Below are 16,312 nucleotides of genomic sequence, written 5' to 3'. Positions count from 1 at the left end.
GTGATGTTTGAACTATAAAAGCGATACAAGCCATCAAAGCAACCTGGCTTTCACGGGAATCACAGGAGGAAGACCACACATGTGCTACCTCCTATTTTGGCCTTTTGCTCCATCTTTACACTTTTGATTTATTCTCAGGTAAGTGCCCTTATTTTCCTTCAGTAAGATACCTCCCTGCATTTCTAACACCTCAAGAATGGGTTTTAAACTTTGCCTTCAGGACAGCTGTAAGAGTAGCCTGTCCTTCTTGCTTGACAAGCAAGAAGACAGTGAATGTCCCCAGAAAGTATTTCTTCTACCTCTTTATTTTCCTGCTATGACAGCAGATGCTGGCGAGAATGTGGAGAAGGAGGAATACTCCTCCATTGTCGGTGAGATTACAAGCTTGTAAAACCACTCTGGAAATTCAGTCTGGCGGTTCCTCAGAAAATTGGACATAGTACTACCGGAGGATCCCGCAATACCTCTCCTGGGCATATATCCAGAAGATGTTCCAACTGGTAAGAAGGACAAATGCTCTAATATGTTCATAGCAGCCTTATTTATAATAGCCAGAAGCTGGAAAGAACCCAGATGCCCCTCAACAGAGGAATGGCTACAGAAAATGTGGTACATGTACACAATGGAGTACTACTCAGCTATTAAAAAGAATGAATTTATGAAATTCCTAGGCAAATGGATGGACCTGGAGGGAATCATCCTGAATGAGGTAACCCAATCACAAAGGAACTCATACAATATGTACTCACTGTTAAGTGGATATTAGCCCAGAAACTTAGGATACCCAAGATATAAGATACAATTTGCAAAACACAGGAAACTCAAGAAGAATGAAGACCAAAGTGTGGACACTTTGCCCCTTCTTAGAATTGGGAACAAAACACCCATGGAAGGAGTTACAGAGACAAAGTTTGGAGCTGTGATGAAAGGATGGACCATCTAGAGACTGCCATATCCGGGGATCCATCCCATAATCAACTCCAAACGCTGACACCATTGCATACACTAGCAAGATTTTGCTGAAAGGACCCAGATAGAGATGTCTTTTGTGAATCTATGCCAGGGCCTAGCAAACACAGAAGTGGATGCTCACAGTCAGCTATTGGATGGACCACAGGACCCCCAGTGGAGGAGCTAAAGAAAGTACCCAAGGAGCTAAAGGGATCTGCAACCCTATAGGTGAAACAACAATATGAACTAACCAGTACCCCCCCCCCCCCCGCCCCCAGAGCTCGTGTCTCTAGCTGCATATATATCAGAAGATGGCCTAGTCGGCCATCAGTGGAAAGAGAGGTCCATTGGTCATGCAAACTCTACATGCCTCAGTACGGGGGAACACCAGGGCCAAGATGTGGGAGTGGGTGAGTGGGGGAGTGGGTGCGGGAGCGTGTGGGGGACTTTTGGGATAGCATTGGAAATGTAAATGAAATAACCCCCCCCAAAGTTTATAGTAGGCCAAAAAAAAAAAAAGATCACTTCTACATTATGTCTTCTGTGTTTAATTTCTCTCCCTCTACAGCTTTTACTTTTTCATTCACTATAATTGCTCTTGTCAAAGTTCTCAACATTACCTATGTGCCTCCTAAATAAAAATAGTATATCAATTTGTAACTTTTCTCCATTCAGCCTACCGTAATAATTTATCAAATTTGATCACACCCTTCCTGAACTATTACCTTTTTTCTATGACAGCCTAACTCACTTTTTTTCTCTTTTCAGTGTGCTGTTTATGTACCAAAAGTTGGTTCTTATTCCTGAATTTGATGAACATTTAACCCTAAAGAACCCGAGGAAACCTTTTTCTACATTGGTGATATTAATCTCATGCTTTTTAATTTTAATTATTCTATGTTTAGTCACTAAGTAAAGCAGTTATCAGGGATAGTAGATGCAGGGAGATTTGAACTACTATTCACTAGCTATAGATTCTAAGAATAAGTATTTATATTTGCATCCCCTTATCCTCATTATACAATGCCCATGATAAGTAAATTTTATTCATGTGAATTGTGTATAAATTAAATAACTACAAAATATAGGCAAAACTATACATGGCATATAATAAGTGTAAATACACATTAACTCATATTATTTGAGTTTATGTTAGATTTCTTCAATTGAAATTGTGTGAGTTTTTCTATTTTTAATACCATCATGGTTATTTAATGGAGAACACAAATAATCATATATATATATATATATATATATATATATATATATATACATAATCAGTTACATAATTCAAACATCACACTGACATCTTAAGAGGTATACCACAATTCATAAGGTTTTATAGTCTGCTGTTTGGACTGCATTCTTGTATAACCAGTGGGGCCAAACAGTACAATCTTAATGGAGAGTTTAGAAATATTTAGGAAAATGGTAGATTCATTTCAGTACTGTTTGATGAAGCTTAATCTCTATCTCTATCTCTATCTCTATCTCTATCTCTATCTCTATCTCTATCTCTATCTCTATCTCTCTCTATCTATCTATCTATCTATCTATATATATATATATATATATATATATATATAGAGAGAGAGAGAGAGAGAGAGAGAGAGAGGGGAACCTCCTGATTTAAAATACAACCCTGGTTTCATACTCTATAAATTAAAGGCTTTTTTCCTTACAATGAACAAGCCTTTCGTATTCCTGAGTAGATCTGTCAGCATGCCCTTGAATCAGCAAGCTGACTTTTCCATGTCTACTGCTGCCACTCTGACTAGGCTGAGCAGCATCTCTTTTGTGGATAATTGTTCTTAAGTGGTCTACCACCTTCTGCTCGTGGCTTTCTTTAACATATATTTCCACACAGTCACCAAAGTGACTCAGTGGAATATATATTATCTCTACTTCTGCTTCCTTCTCCATGACTTTCCATCTCCATAGCTAAAGTTATTGCCATGGCTTACAAGAAGACAGTGAATATACAGCCTAATATCTGACCTACTAGACCTAAAACTCTATGCCTTTCTTAGAATGTACCTTCTTCTGACCTTACTGGCCTCATTACCATTTGTGGGATGGTCTCCCACGCTTTTAGTCAATGTATCTTTTCCTCCTTTTGTTCTCTATTTGAAGTGGTTTTCCTAGAGCCGTCTATTTTGCTGAGTTCCTAATAGTATTAATTTCTTGACTCAGAAACCAACTTAACATAAGGACTTTAACTCACCAGACAAATGGAACTGTGTCACCAGAAAAACAAAAAAAAACAAAAAAAAAAAAAAAACAAAAAACTTGGTAATATCTGGTGGATTCAGAAAATACCTGAGGATGATAGAAGTTTCATCTACTCCTGACTATATTCCTGTCCTGGGTCAGGTAATCTTGACATCAGATTGAGTGGACTGTTTTAATCAATCATGTAAGGACAGCTCTTGAAGCCCCACCACGTGCGGATGAGGATTCCCTAAGATCTCAGACCAAGCCAATAGAAAGCATCTGCCTTTAGATCCCAACCCACTCTAAAATGTATATTAGAACTTGTCCATAAGATTGAAATACTAGTTATTTCATCAATGACTGAGAGTATCTGTCCTATAGAGCTGTAGCACTTTGGGAAAGCTCTCCCAAAGCTTTCATCACTGGAAGCTTCTCATCCTACCCAGTCACTTCTAGCTCATTGGTCTCCACCTTGGCTCCTAAGCTATCTCCCTAAGCCCTGCAGGCCCACAGTGCATCTTCTCACCACAGAAAAGACCTGCCAGCTCATCTTAATGTGATTATCCCTCCCCTTCAGAGAGAGCAACTCTTTGGCTACTCTGTTGGGGCCAGAGCCCTGAAGATCTCCATGGATAGCATCCTGGTACAGATGGATACCAGACCATTCCACATTGAATCCTCCTCCACCTCTAAATTTCTTGTAGCCTATTGAATTTCTTTCACTAGTGCTTTGAAGACTCTAAATATTTTGCTGATTCTCTTTTTTCTAATAAGAATGATACTCTGGATTTCTTTTCCACTCTTAAGTTGTCATTATTAGAAAGAGCACAGAGAAAAAAGAAATTATACATATATGTTATTTTAAAAACACAAGAATTGAACCGGCCATCAAGGAGTTACAGAGACAAAGTTTGGAGCTGTAACGAAAGGATGGACCATTTAGAGACTGCCATTTCCAGGGATCCATCCCATAATCAGCTTCCAAACACTGACACCATTGCATACACTAGCAAGATTTTGTTAAAAAGACCCAAATATAGCTGTCTCTTGTGAGACTACGCCGGGGCCTAGCAAACACTGAAGTGGATGCTCAAAGTCAGCTATTGGATGGACCACAGGGCCCGCAATGAGGGAGCTAGAGAAAGTACCCAAGGAACTAAAGGGATCTGCAACCCTATAGGTGGAACAACATCATGAACTAACCAGTACCACGGAGCTCTTGACTCTAGCTGCATATGTATCAAAAGATGGCCTAGTCGGCCATCACAGGAAAGAGAGGCCCATTGGGCTTGCAAACTTTATATGCCCCAGTACAGGGGAACGCCAGGACCAAAAAGTGGGAGTGGGTGGGTAGGGGAGTGGGGGGGGGGCGTATGGGGGACTTTTGGGATAACATTGGAAATGTAAATGAGGAAATACCTAATAAAAAATATTAAAAAAAAAGAAAATTCTGACCACTACGTTTTTGAAGGAATCTATTTTCCAGAATGTATTGAAAAAATATTTAGAGATTTTCCTAGTTACATTTAACAAATTTAAAAGACAAAAATGTTGTGCAAATCTCCCTATATTTATTAATAAACATGCTAGATAAACTTGTATGTACATATATTAGCACATTTTAGTTGTGCATGTATGTTAACTTGTTTATGATTTTAAAATTATAAAATACTTTTCAAAAATAATCTAAGATAAATAATAGTTCAAAACCAACTCTCCAATCCATTTACCATTGATAATATACAATATACAAATCAAGTGTTAATATATTTTTAATTTTTTTTAAAAAATGTGAGTTTCTAAATGTTTAAATACACATTATCAATTGATAATATATTTTCATTTACTGTGAAATTATACTGAATTTGTACTTTAAACTATTTTCTATTTATCTATTCTTTGTGCTTCAAAGCCATAAAACTTATGTGTAAGGAAAAGGAAGGAATTATGTTTTGATTTCAGCTAGTTTGTTCACTATGTAGGGTTTTACAGCCAGTATATACACAGCCTGAATCTCAAAGTCAGCCCAGGAATTCATAAGCTCCTGCCCAGTTATAGATTCTTAGTAAAGAATAAGTACATTTGATTGCTTAAGAGTTACAGTTCACTAGGTTACATTTAATTAGTTGTTGGCCTGGTGAGTAGTGGTTTGCTTTTGCAAACTGACAACCTGACCCCTTTGCAGAAGACAGCAGTCATCAACTCAATGACCATGGAAAAGTCATGTTGTCCTACATGAAGCTTTTACATCTATGTCCTAATGTCTTTAATATAAGGATATATTCTGCAGGCTACCAAAGGAGAATCATGAACACCCATCTAGAAACAAAACCTTAGAGTTATAATCTGCCTTCCCTGCAGGGTAAGCTAGAAGAATAGTGGCAAAGAAATTGTGGGAGTAGCCAACCAATATCTGATTTGAGTTAGGACCACTCCTTAAGACAAAATCCATTCACAATACTACTTGGTTGACCAAAAACCAGGGACCAGAGAGCCCACAGTCCCAGCATAAAGCTGCTGGTCTTAAAAGCAAAATAAAAATAAAAATAAACAATAAAACTATCAATAAAATTTCTCCTAACGATATTATGCTATACTCATAGATCAATGTATTATTCAATTAACATCAGAAAATCTTCCTCTTGCAACACACAATACAAGCAGAGACCCACAAGCAAACACTACATGAAGAGAGATATAGTGCGGGGAACACACAGCTCTAAATGAAATGTCTCAATCAAATCCCTACACTCAGAACTCAGAGAAACACATAGAAGAGGAAGCAGAAAGAGTGTAAGAGCCAGAGAAGGTTGGAGGAACATCCTGGGCTAAGAAGACCCTCTGAATCAACTAAGCAAACGGCATATGAACTCACAGATACTGAAACAACAAGCACAGGTCCTACATGGGTCTGCATCAGGGCATTAGACAATACAAACAAGAAAACAAAAAAACAGCATAATGAAGTTGGAAATTTAACTTCATTTCCAACAGAAGGAAAAGTTCCAAGAGCAGGCATAAGAAATGCAGGTGAAGAATTTTTAGGCTTCTTTCGGCAGCAACATGGCTGCTCTGGCAAGGGATCCCAAGATCTTCTAGGTCTATCTTATCTAGTCGGAATCGAGAGATATGGATTACACTGTAGTCTTCATGGAATATAGACACACCCTCAGTACATACTAATCCCTAACAATTGTTGGGGGCCAGGAATTACCCAATAGACCATTCAGACATCGATTTCAGGCAAGCAGGGAGATTTTAATTAGAATACACCCCAGAACTGATTGATCAGGGACATAATTTACACTCAGGAGCTGAGACTGCAATGGTGACTGTATCCCAGGAGGAGCTTATAAAGTCAAAACCCACCAAAGTCCATAGCAATCATAAAAGTTCATACACAAGTGCAGGAAGTGCTGTCAGGCAGTTGCAGCAGTTGATTTTTGTTCAAGCTTATTGTAGCTAACTTTATAAAGTGGTTCTAACTGACCTTTACTGCTATTGGCTCTTATGGAAGATGAGGGTCTGGGGAATTTCTAAGAACACCAAACCATATAACTTAACAGGATATTCAGTTAATGTTTAACTCAGATATGAGAAAGGTCCTATGTAACAATGTAGGGTGGCTGCCTACAGGCATAATACAAAATAGCTACAAGATCAGAAAGTTGGTGTTGACCTAGGTCTAAGCACAATGAAGGCAAGGTTAGTTGTAGAAGGAAGCAGCCAAGTTTGAAAGTAACATCAAATTGAGGGGCAGACAAAGTGACAAATCAGAAAATAATTTGACAAAATGACTCTGAGATAGGATATGCCCAACTCTAACAAGCGCAGCACAGGAAGAAGGGGTAGAAAGGAGAGTTACTTTAGAACAGACAAGGAAAGTAAATGTGTGTGGCAGTGTTAGCAGGAAAGTTTTTCAGAGACAGGTTACAGAGAGAAAAGGCTGTATACAGGTAAAGACAGAATGAGCCAGGACATGAGGAGGAAGCAGAAGATCAGAATATTTTGCTGAAGTTAGTATGAGCCAGGCAGAGTAATTCAGTGAGAAGCAGAGAGAAACTGGATTGAATCACTCAACTTAGAAAATTAGATTGTAAGGAGGCTAGTAGCATCCATGCCCAGGTCTAGGGAGAGTTAGAACAGATTAAAAAAAAATGCTCTGGGCTTAGCTGTGTAGTTGCACAGCTTGGGTATGGCTCTTGTCTCATCCCTCCATCTGAGACAATAAAAGGACAATTTACAGTTAAACATCCCAGGAGTATGGTAGTTATACTGAAAAAAGTAAGACACAGTTAAAGAATATTGAAATAGGTATGTGTGTGTATGTGTGGTGTTCCTTACTCATAGGATCTGACAATGAGAAATAAGCATTTATTCATAAAGCTGAAATATAACATTGTGTATTTATATACACAAATAGGTAAGATTTATTTTCAAACTGTCACTCAAGATTTATTGAGCTCTGTCTTTGTGTCATGTAATTTTCTCAGGTTATGTTCCAAATACATTTGTAATTACCTAAAATTTTCTGAATTTTCTAATTGTTTTCTAAAATTTATAATTTGTATTCCAAAGAAACATCTATATGTTTTAAAAGACTAAAAGTTGTATTCTGGATCCCTAAAATGCTTTACTTGAAATCTGTTACCACAATAACCTATTTGATATTGTGCTTACTAGTGTAGTGAAATGAGCTGCTTGGAGCTTGTTAAATGGCATTTGTAATTTTAACATTTGCTTTTGTATTCTCTAGGAAGCAAGGAGTCAGCTTTCACACAATTCAATTACAAATAAATTAAAAGAGCCCAAATTCATCCTAAAGAATTTAAGCAAATTCACTTTACATTGATCAATTCAATAGTAGTTTTTATCAAATGAACCTATGATACTACTCTTATCTGTCATAAGAGGGTAAACCATTTTGTTTTCATAAATAGAAAGCTCAGAAGATAATTCCAAGATACCTGGGTCAACACAATTTATACTGTACTTTAATTTTATAGTCTAAAGGGAATAGTCAATGGATGTCTATGTTATATCACCATAATGATTTATGTTCTTCAGTATGTTCTGTTCCATCTTTATTCTCATAGGAGGTTTTCCTGTTCCTGGATCACAATGTTTAACTACATAGCACACACATATTTACATAACCTTACATGAAGTATCCGTACGAGTAAATTGTAGAAATAAATAAGAAATTAAAATGTAAAGAATTCATGAAGAGCACCAATTACTAAATAAGAACAAATTCAATAACCTAAAAGTATTTCAGCAAAATTAACAAAGGTTTATAATAAAGTAATTCCTGTTTTGGCATGAGTGTTTATTTGTTTTAGGGGAAGTATAGGGACAAGTGAATTGCCATTTAATGACAAGCTGGACTGTCATTAAATTTTAAGTGAATTGATATTTCTTCACAAAAGCATGACTGAGATATTCTATGTGGAAAAATTTATTTTCTGTACAATATGAGGATCTATGTAAAAGTCCCAAAGCAATCAATCATTCTTATCAGATGTTATTAATTCATAGTAATATTTGAAAAAATAGATTAAAACAAAAATTCAAAAACATATTACTGCAAATATCAGGACAATATAGTACTTTTCTTACAAGTATTAAACTTAGAAGAATGCTTAGGTAGTTGGAAAAAAAAAGCATTATAAAATATAATACCAAAAAGTGAATGAGTAAATATGTGTATGTGTGTATTTGTATACATTTGTATATGTGTGCATGTTAAGTGTATATATGTAGATTATTTTATTTCCTCTATTTTGAACTCTAGTATTAATACAAAATTATGTCTTTATTTTTCATATATACCTTCACTACAAACATTCCTGTATAGACCTCCTTCTCTATGTAAAGTTCATAGCTTTATTTCATTAATTGTTGTTCTAATAATCTTATGGATATTTATATATTCATAAATATGTAAAATATGCTACACATTCTGGATAATGTATGTATCTATTATTTCAGAGTTGACCATTTGCTGTTTGATAACCAATTGGTGTGCTCTTCTCTTGGTAAGACTATTTGTCCTGCTTTCAAATTTCCTTTGTTGCCTTATATCCTTTGTGCAGAATTGATGCCTTGTGAGCACTTGCCCATCCACTTTGGCATGTTTCTTGTTGTCCTTGTTCATCTTATGTTTAAGAAGTCATATTAGTGATTTATAGATGTATGAAGTTTCTTGTACAATTTCTGATCCTATGACTCTTAAAATTTTTCTATCCCCAAGTCTGTAAAATTCCCTAAGCCATAGATGTGAAAGTTATTTTGTAGATATATCCATGTTCTGGGCTTCAAAACCCTGGATTTTACCTAATTGTGGGTTTCTGTCATAGGTTTTGTCTGTTGCAAAGATAAAATTTTCTTGATGATCAATAAAGATTACAGTTATATGTGGGTAAAAATACAACAGTCTATATGATGTTTTGAGAGTCTCTTATATCATGCTTACCAACAGTTAAAAAGAAAGTTTCTCATGTATGGTATTCAGGGTTTGTTAGGTGGTTTTGGCTCTTGGGAGTAGCATTGTCAACCAAGAATTAAAACAAACAAACAAACAAAACAAAACTAGATTTAAAATATTTACATAAACTTATACACAAACATACACACAGCATCATATGACTTAAATAGTTATTAATATGATTATTACAGGTTTTTCAGATGCCTTTGCAGCTGATGAATTGCCAATCTTGTCCTTCTTATGTATTCAACGTCTTCCACATTCCTATTTAGAAACCACCTTTATTCCTCATTTTCCCCAGTAGATAAAACATAGCCTATTATTCTCCTATCTCTTGCTCTCTCATTCCCTACCATAGCCATGAACACTATGCACTTGTATGCTTTCAGGGGTTGCTCTGGGATACGTATTCATATCTGAAGATTTGTAGCCAATACCTTCTGGTGACAGAATATGTAACATTTGTGTTTCTGTGTCAGGATTATGTCACTAAATGGGATCTTCTCTAGTTTCATCTACTTACATGCAAAGTTGTGATTTCACTTCTTCACAACAGAGTCGAATTTTGTAATATATATATATATATATATATATATATATATATATATATATATATATATTTACCATTGTGCATTCTGACTGGGATATGAAATATCAATGTTCTTTTTATTTGCATATTCTTAGTTGCTTGGAGTTATGAACACTTTTTAACTATTCTTCTTAGTCAGATATTGGCCTCAATTCTTAGGTAAAATGAGTCCTATGGAGAACTGCTTCCTGTGCATTTAATCATATCAGGAATTGCTTGTGCTTTCCTATTCCAATTTCAGATTTTCAGGTTTCAAATTTAGGTCTTTGCCCATTTAGACTAAGATTTTCTTCAAAGTGACAAACATGAGTATAATTTTATATATTTGCTTGTTGACATCCAGTTTTTCCAAAAACATTTCTTGAAGACTATCTTTTCTCATTAGTTTTAGTTTGCAGTTTATTTTGTTAGATATTGAAATAGGGATATCTGTTTGTTTTCTGGTCCCATTAGATGGGAGTCCTTTTGTACATCCGTTTACTGTTAGGATGTGTCTATCTTTAAGCTAAAACATGTTTCTCGTAGAAATCTGATAGATGGGTTCTATTTCCTGATCTGTTCAACTACCCTTGACTTTTGATTGGAAAATTGAAATCTCTGATATTTACTGTCTATCAATTGCTGTCAACATAATGTTGACTTATTTTGTTGTTGGTTTTTGTGTTCTCAGTGGTACACTGTGCTTTATATACTTTCTTCTGTCTAAAGCTAGAATGTTAGAGTCTATCTAAATCTGGCTGCATGGAAAGCTTATCTATAGCATGGTGTGGGCTTCTGGGGTTTTGGTAGGTTATGTCCTAGCACAAGCCTTGAAATTAGTTATAATGTACTTAGGGTGGTCATATAAAACTAGGTGTCTGGATATGGGCATGGTCTAATTCTCCCAATTTGGGGAGGGATAGATCTTGGAGTAGAATGTGGGAAATCTAGTTGGATGGAGAGGATGAGTGCTACATATAAGCAACCTAAGGACAGTGACAAATACAGCTGGAAGTGGTAACATCCTAAATGTAGGTTTGAGGAAGGAAATGGGTGACCGGACAAGGACAGGGTACTGAATATGGGACATGGGATAGATCTGGTGATTTGAAGTATAGCACAGAAGTGAAAATTCAGCAAAACTCGCTAGGCTACACCCTGAATAAAAATGTGAGAGATTAGTTGGGATGTACAGGTTGTATGTTAAAGGGAACTGTGGGCAATAGCAGGTAGTGTGGGTAGTGGTGAACTACTATAGCCAGGTTGCAGGTCAGGCAGAGGTGGCGAGATAAGGCCAAGACACTGAATATGAGATGATAATAGATCTGATGAGGTAAAGTGGTAGACGAAGGGGTTCAAGGAGAATAAAAGAGTGGTAGGTAGGTAGATGGGTAGTCCTTGGGGGAGAATGTGAGAGTTGGGACCCAAGAGTATCATAGCATAGCATAGCATAGCATAGCATAGCATAGCATAGCATAGCATACCATATCATATCATATCATATCATATCTATCTATCTATTTATTTAACTTGTTCACTTTACATTCTGCTTACTGCCCCCTTCCGGTCATACCTTCCCACAATATTTCCTCATCATCCCCTCTACTTCACCTCTGAGCAGATGGGTGTTCCCCTGGATATATCTCCCCACCCTGGTATTTCAAGTCTCTGAAAGGCTAGGTGCTTCCCCTCCCACTGAGGCCAGACAGATCAACTAGAAGAACATATCCCGCATACAGGCAACAGTGGTTGGGATAGCACAAGCTCCAGGTGTTCAGGACCCACATGAAGACCAAGCTGCACATCTGCTACATATATTCTGGGGGCGGAGGGAGGAGAGGTATGAGACATAACAATGGAATTGCCACATGCAAAAAAAAAAAAAAAAAAAAAAAAACCCAAACCCCAAAACCAAAAATTGAAAATCCAAACCAAACCAAAATGAAAAACAATGAAATTAGAAATCATTACACAATTATAATTACTTAACCTCACACACACAAAATATATCTACAGGCAAGGCATTTCATTTCTTCTCTCATATATGGAAGGTAGGAAATAAGTAGTAGGAAAAAATAGAAATAGAAGGGTGGTATATAAGAAATATTAAGAGATGTGAAGATGATCAATATAGATTATTTGCATGTATTAAAATATTGTAATGAAAAGTCTGAACATTAATATCTACTAGTAAAATGCATACAGTAAACTCATATATTAAATTTGTTTGGAATATATGATTCCTTTTTGTATAAATATGTTCATTTGCATAAACTCACATTATTTGGTTTATATCATTAATGTCAGTACACACAATCTACAGTGATGTTATACTCTTGCATTGCCTTATTAGGCTACACTGTAGCCATCTTTGTCTGCATAATCATGTTCTATGATGTTCATGTAGCATGGATATTATCTAAGAATGGTTTTCACATATTATTGCCAAAAGACAATGCCTAGTTGTTTCAGGTATGCATGTGTTGATAGACATGGCAGAAAAAGTGAAAAGGTCATAAAGTACTTAAAAGTTGCATCTTTGCATCATGGGTCAGTCTGAATTCTTTTAGTGTTCATCTTCATGCTCTACTACTAATGGACCATAGGGCTTCTACTTCCAGTCATGGTCTTCACTCCATATCTTAGGACTATGAAAACACTGCAATCTCCAATTATTCTGCTTACTTGAGATAAATTTCATGACATGGCCACTCACTGGATCTTCTCACTAGTGTCCACAAATTAATCTCAGTAAGACCTTCTTGTCACAGGTTAGTTCAGTATTTATAGAGAGACAAGTCTCTCTGGCTTGCAAGTATGTAGGAGAAAAAGAAGTTTATGTGCTGATAAGAGAGAGTAATAAGAAATATAGGTAAAGAGGATAGGACAGAGATAGAGAGGCAAACAGACACACATACACACACACACACACACACACACACACACATATCTGTGCACACACATGAATACACACACACACAAACAGAGAGACAGAGAAAGAATTGATAAATTAATGAAGGAAGAGAGTAAGATATTTCTAATACCGATGAGGCAATCTTTGCAGATAAGAAATCACTCATTTTGCAGAAAGTGCAGCATTTCCCTGAAGAGTCTTTCTTAATTGAACTTCCTGTGGTGATTATTAAGACATCCAGCCTTACATTGCCTGTAGGTTCATGTGAGACAAAACCTCATTGAAATAAAACCAAAAGAAAGGCTATGAAAAGCATAGTGAGAAATACTGGATTTTAAGTCAAGTGCCTCATAAAGCTTGGCTTCATTCTTTGCATTCTCCTATTATTGTGATTATTTGCAATGTTATAGCTTGCATTATAGACATTCAACCTATGTTTAGTGCACAGAAACAGGCTAAGAATAAAACTGCTGAGAAAGGACTTCTCTAGTTCTTTGCCAGCCAAAAGTCTTTGATATATGGCTCCATTGATTTAAAGAAACAGAGTGCTGGCTGACCTTAAATAGTGTGTGTGTGTGTGTGTGTGTGTGTGTGTGTGTGTGTGTGTGTGTGTGTGTGCGTGTGTGTGTGTGTGTGTGTGCATGTGTGCGTGGGTATGTGTGTGTGTGCATGTGTGCGTATGTGCGTGTGTATGTGTGTGTGTATTTAACATCAATTAAAGGAAAAGAGGACCTGAGTTTGGATATGGATGAATGTAAGCTAGGGGTTACATGAGAGGGATTGAATTGAGAAAAGCGAAGGACAAATTATATATTTATGCTATAATATTTTTTTTTTACATTTTTGCTGCAATTTTCTTTTTTTTCCATTTTTTATTAGGTATTTAGCTCATTTACATTTCCAATGCTATACCAAAAGTCCCCCATACCCACCCACCCCCACTCCCCTACCCACCCACTCCCCCTTTTTGGCCCTGGCGTTCCCCTGTACTGGGGCATATAAAGTTTGCGTGTCCAATGGGCCTCTCTTTCCAGTGATGGCCGACTAGGCCATCTTTTAATACATATGCAGCTAGAGTCAAGAGCTCCGGGGTACTGGTTAGTTCATAATGTTGTTCCACCTATAGGGTTGCAGATCCCTTTAGCTCCTTGGGTACTTTCTCTAGCTCCTCCATTGGGAGCCCTGTGATCCATCCATTAGCTGACTGTGAGCATCCACTTCTGTGTTTGCTAGGCCCCGGCATAGTCTCACAAGAGGCAGCTACATCTGGGTCCTTTCGATAAAATCTTGCTAGTGTATGCAGGGATCCACCCCATAATCAGCATCCAAACGCTGACACCATTGCATACATTATGCTATAATATTTAATAATTAAAAGTATATTTTAAAAGAAAAAGAAAAATCACATAAATAAAGTGTTTTCAGAGCTATTTGATGATTTGTTTTTCTTATGAGACTACTCAGAAGTTAACTATATCTTATGAAAAATATTGGTGGTGGCTAAATAATTTCTTATATTGTATAGAATTGTAGCGATAGAAGAGTGATATTCAGAAAGATTCAACACATAATAATTCATCATAAATTTGTTTATGTAAAGGACCTTGTGGTGTAAGAGAAAAGTTATTTGCGTTCAAGATATAGGACTCTACACAGATAAAGGATATAAATCAAATGCCAGAAGCAGAGCTTAATATATACAAGAGGGAATGAGTCAGAAATGCAAAATTATTAATTAATTAATTAAATTGGGAGTTAAATCATTTGATAGGGAAAAATAAAAATGAGAACACTATATTTTGGGCCTAACACTGCATATCTTACAGTAACACTAATGAATAGGATATTGGTCACCTTTAGAAGAAAAGCATAGAGCAGGTGAAAGGATTCCACCCATAGACAAAGCCTCACTCATGTAGAAGATGAATTTAGTGTATAGAATTCATATGAAAATATGAAGTACAGTGAAGAATGCAAAGGAAATATATTTCTGTATTAAATTAGGCCAGGTACAGTTAAATAACTGTTTCCTCACATTTAAACCCCTGTGATCATCTTATTAATATATTTATCTATTTAGAAGATATATGTTCATGTTCAGGAATTACCATGGGATGTCCATTTTAAATTGTTTTTTTGTTGTTGCTTTTTGTTTTTGTTTTGTTTTTTTAGAAACATTTTTAAGAACAAATCATGAAAACTGAACAGAACTAACTTTTTGTGGTAAATTCCTCCTATTTGCCTAGATTTATCATATTAGCTAGGAAAAAAAAAGTCTCGAAATTAGGTCCATCTAGAAGCATTTTAACATAACTGACAGAGAACTTATTCTCACAGAGGGATGATGCATGAGAAAAGTAGCTAATTTGAATTCCCTTTGGAGCTGAATTATTTCTGTGGCTAATTATTTGCCTCCTGGAAAGGCTGTAAGCAGCTTTGAGTACTATGTGGCTCCCTCAGGGAAACATTTATTAGGGACAAGGATGCAAGATGATAATGACATGCAGGCACCAGTCCTGGAAGAGGGAAGCTAGGAATGCATAGTCTAATAAGGTTGGCATTAAAAATATAAATATTTTCATGTAGAAAAATTGGAAAAGTTAGATGATCTAGTGTTGTTAGAGACCGGGAAGTCTGGTATTAAAACATGTGCTGATCATGGCTAGTGTTATTAGGAATAACAATGAAATCTCAAGCAGAAGAGCTTTGCCAAAATCCCTGCTTACAAACACTATACTCATATAATTAGGAAAGTTGGGGCTTTATTCACAGGATGAAAACATGAATGCATGAATCACAGCAATCTAGTCTCATATATTCTGTCTTCTGGGACACTTCAACCTGAAAGATTACACACACACACACACACACACACACACACACACACACACACACACACAAATAAATAATTTAAATTTAAGGATTACTTTCTCTTCTTCATTCAGTCTAGGACCCTAGCTCAGAGATTGCTACTGTCTCCACATAGCCTTGATTTTCATTTCAAGTAACTCAATCCAAAAAGTGTTTCGGATGTATGTCCAGATTGTCCTATTATTTTTTTCCCAACATTTTATTTTATTTTATTTTATTTTATTTTATTTTATTTTATTACGTATTTTCCTCAATTACATTTCCAATGCTATCACAAAAGTCCCCCCCACTCCCCCCCACTCCCCTA

The sequence above is a fragment of the Mus musculus genome, chromosome 14 (genome assembly GCF_000001635.26).
Source record: "Mus musculus strain C57BL/6J chromosome 14, GRCm38.p6 C57BL/6J".
Taxonomy (NCBI): domain Eukaryota; kingdom Metazoa; phylum Chordata; class Mammalia; order Rodentia; family Muridae; genus Mus; species Mus musculus.
The sequence above is the reverse complement of the archived record's forward strand: the minus strand, read 5'-3'. Positions refer to the sequence as shown.